The sequence below is a fragment of the Chenopodium album genome, chromosome 19, assembly GCF_948465745.1.
Source record: "Chenopodium album chromosome 19, dcCheAlbu1.1, whole genome shotgun sequence".
NCBI lineage: Eukaryota > Viridiplantae > Streptophyta > Magnoliopsida > Caryophyllales > Amaranthaceae > Chenopodium > Chenopodium album.
In genome coordinates, this window is record NC_137852.1 from 32,722,029 (window position 1) to 32,726,215 (window position 4,187).

Sequence of the window (4,187 nt, forward strand, 5' to 3'; positions counted from 1 at the left end):
TTAGAACATTTGTAGAAAAAAGTTTAGAACATAAGTAAAGTTATAAAATCTAAGAAGAAAATATTTAGAACATATGTGATGAGTGACATTTTTGGCACTCATTTGGTTTCTTTTTGGATGATTTTTATTTCATTTTATCTCTCTTTTCTTTAGTTTTCCTTGGTTTTATTCTTGTTTTCTTCATTTTATGCTTTTTGTAGTTTATTTCTCTTTTTCATGTCTTTTTCTAGTTTATTTGTTATTTTTCTCTTTTACTTGTTTTTTATCTTTTGCTTGTAGGTGGTAATCGATTGTCCAAGAATTCCCGAGTCTCCTCTCTACTATTTTTCATTGCTTTTATGCCTAGAGAAGGAGCAAGAAGTTTCAAGTCAAAGGTGGATCCAAGGGGCAAGCTTCAAAGCTTTGTTTGTGCCTTATTCATGGCTTTCATTCTTCAAGAAGTTCAAGAAAGTTTCTGCCCACCTTGTCCTCCATCATCATCATCATCATCATAGGTGCGTGCATCACTTGAGCTAGGACGAAGAGAAGAAGGGGAGGAAACCCAGCTATGTGCGGGCGCACAAAGGGAGTGTGCGGCCGCACAGTGGTCGTGTGCGGCCGCACACCAGGCACGTGCGGGCGCACATGCCTGGGTGTGTCCCGTGCGTGCCTTTCTCCCTCCTCCGAGCGCCCGCACTTACGAGGGTCTATTTTTGGGCGTCTTTACCGACCTCCTCCTTGTATATATAGTTATTTTCTACCTATTTTTAAAAAAGGGAAGTTTTTTTAGATTGAATTAGATAGTTAGTTTTTGGAGAATTTTTAGAGAGAGAAACTCAAGAACTAGAGAGAGAAACTCATGATCTTTGGTGTTTGTTCAAGAATTCATCATTGTATTTGATCTTTTGATCAAAGTTTTGTAAGGATCTTCTTCTTAATCTCAATTCAAGTTTGATTTTAGTTGATTTCATTAGTTTTTCATGTTGTTGATGATTGGTTTTGTAATTGATTGAATTTTGATTGATTTTGATTGATTGTTAGTTTAATCTTTGAATTCAAGCATGTTGATGATGAATTTGATGAATGTTGTAGTTTTGATCTCCATTTCTATGGCTAGTGAGTAGTTCCCTAGCTAGGGAGATGGTGAAGCATGCATGAATGATGGAATAGTGTAATTTGGGGATAATTGATGGAGTTGATGATATGATTAAATTGGTTGATTTTTCATGTGCATGTGTGTGATTAATTGAGGTTTGGCCATCTTTGATTAATACACTAGATTGCATTGTAAGTTTGCTATGACACGGACAATTGATTGGTAGACTTGCAATTTCACGATTGAGGTGCTTTGTTATGTTCCCTAGTTAGTGTTTAGCATAGTTGACGCTAGTTAGACCTCTAGGCGAACCACCTTAGCATGCTCTTTTGGATACATGATAGTTTTCCCTCATATCAATTGACTTAGTCGGTTTGACCCCCCAAATTACCAATTCCATTGTGAATGTATGTGGATCCATTGCCCTAGTGTTTTAGATCGATTAAATACAAGTTTGTATACCTAGTTTAGACCTAGTTCTACTTCAAACCCCTTTTGTTTCCGAAATAGCTTAATCTAGACTTCGTGCACTTAACATCATTCCCTTGGGATTCGACCTTGACTTGCCACTAGACTATTAGGGGTTGGTTAAGCTATAAATATTGTTTGATAGGGCAAGGTGGTAGCCCAACGACCTACCATTCCTAGCCACATCAAAATGGCGCCGTTGCCGGGGAATGGTGCTTGAGTGTATGTTGTTTTTGAGTCTATTTCATTTTTGGTAAAATACAAAAAGATTTTGTTTCTCTAGGCTACATTTGTAGCCGTGCTACTAACATTTTTGTGTGAGTTTTGCATGCATAGAACCCGTGATCGTCCCCTTGTTCCCCTTGATCCGGAAATAGAAAGGACTATTTCAAGAAGAAGAGTGGATATTAGATCTTTGGCTTATAGCTCTTCGAGTGAAGAAGAAATTCAAGAAGAACAAGGAATGGGTGAACATCCTAGAATAGCCTTGAAGGAGCTTGGAGTGCCCGGGGCATATAGATTTGAAAGTGGAATTGCTCCCCCAACTACCCCGGCAAATGACTTCGAAATCCGTCCGGCAATGATCACCTTGATCGAGAGAAGGCAATATAGTGGGGCTAAAAATGAAAGCCCATTGAACCATTTGAAAGAATTTGAAAAATATTGCAACACTATCAAAGTCAATGGGGTCTCTCAAGAATTCATCCGCCTCAAGTTGTTCCCCTTCTCTCTAATAGGAAGATCTTTGGAGTGGCTAGACAAGGAGGTGAAGCCCAACTCCTTGAGAACTTGGGATGATGTTACAAAGGCTTTCTTGTCCCGTTTCTATCCCCAAAAGAAGACGGCGGAGGCAAGAGCCTTGATTCAAGGGTTCAAGCAAAGGCCAAATGAAAGTCTCTATGAAGCATGGGAGAGATTTAAAGAGTATCAAAGGGAGTGTCCTCATCATGGAATCCCCACATACCAAGTGATCCAAATCTTCTATGGCGGTTTAAGTCCCCAAGGCAAATCATGCCTTGATGGAGGGGCCGGGGGCCCTATCATGAAGAAGTTGTGGACATCATTGAGGATGTGGTGACATATTATAGGGATTGGCAAGATGGGGAGAGAGACTCTTCAAGCAAACAATCTTCATTGTATTCGGTGGACCATCTCAATGCAATCAACAACCTTTCCTCTCAAATGACAAATTTAGGAAAGGAGGTCACCGCAATCAAGGCTAAATTGGAGAGAACTTCTACCTCTTCTCAAGCTTCCAATCTTCCCTCCCAATTTAAGGGGAGAGGTACTCCTTCTAACTCTCAACCCCCTCCCTCTTCACATAATATGCCTTTGGGTTGCTTGTTTTGTGATGCATGTGGATCGTATGATCATGATTCTAGTGCTTGTCCTAATGAATGTGTTGATGAGTTTGACAATGAATGTGAACATGTCAATTTTGTGTCAAACAACAATGTTCAAAGGTTTGATAATCAAAAAGGCCAATGGAATAGGAATTTCCAAAACCAAGGCAATTTTGACAACTATAACCATAATGGTGGTTATAGGAACCAAGGGAATCAAGGTTCTCGTGGTAACAATAACCAAGGTTATAGTAGCCAAAATCAAGGCCAAAATTATGGTAATCAAAATCATAATTATGGTAATCAAAACCAAGGTTATGTGAATCATAACCAAGGTAATGGAAACCATAATCATGGTGGTGGTAACCATAATCAAGGTTATGGTTCAAATCAAAATAGGAGTAATTGGAACAACCAAGGAAGGGGAAATTTTCAAAATAATGCTCAAAGAGGTCCCCCACCTGGTTTTGCTCCAAAGACTCAAAATAAAAATTCCTATTCACAACCTTCTTCTCCTAAGACAACCTTGGAAGAGTTGATTGATAATCAAACCAAGATCATTAACACCTATATGGCGGTTAGTGATAAGAAATTCAATGAGATGATGTCTCACAATAAGATGCTTGAGACTCAAATTACTCAATTAGCAAGCACAATTAAGGATTTTGCTAGTCCTTCATCTTTGCCTTCTCAAGGTGTTGAACCAAAGAAACCCGTGTACTCTATAGCCACTAGTGGTGGATTTGATTTTGATGAGGGAGTTTCTTGGTCAAAGGAGGAAAGATATGAGTGTGTTGCTAAGGAGAATGAAGAGGAAAAAGTTGAGTCTAAGGAATTCTTTTGTGAGGGTGATAAAAGAGAAGAGTGTGTTGATGAAAGGATGAGTGAGATAGAGAGAATTCCCGATCTTCCATATCCCCAAAAATACTTGAGATTTAAAATGGATGAGCAATTTTGGAAATTCCTTGAAGCTTTTAAGGATGTTCATGATTCTACACCCCCTACCGAACCAATTCCCGACATGCCTAAGTACTCCAAGTTTGTTAAGGAGATCTTAGAAGAGAGAGAGGATGTTGATGAGGGTAGTTCGGTGGATGGAGGGAAGTGCTTTAGTGCTCTTATCCATGGTGAACTCCCAAGGAAGATGGAAGATCCGGGGAATTTTTCAATCCCTTGTCAAATTAAGGAAATGCTTTTTGAAAATGCTTTGTGTGACCTTGGTGCTAGTGTTAGCATTATGCCTTACTCGGTTTTTAAGCGGCTTAATCTTGGTGAGCTTCAACCATCCAAGATAACACTTC

At 39.3% G+C, this 4,187-nt stretch overlaps 1 non-coding gene across 1 annotated transcript; it reads right to left on the minus strand.

The window, feature by feature from the left end:
* Positions 1–2,391: 2,391 nt before the first annotated feature.
* On the minus strand, positions 2,392–2,497 carry LOC145596215 (small nucleolar RNA R71). Its single transcript, XR_014103089.1, has one exon. It is a non-coding gene; the product is annotated as a small nucleolar RNA R71 (small nucleolar RNA).
* Between the last annotated feature and the right edge of the window lie 1,690 nt (positions 2,498–4,187).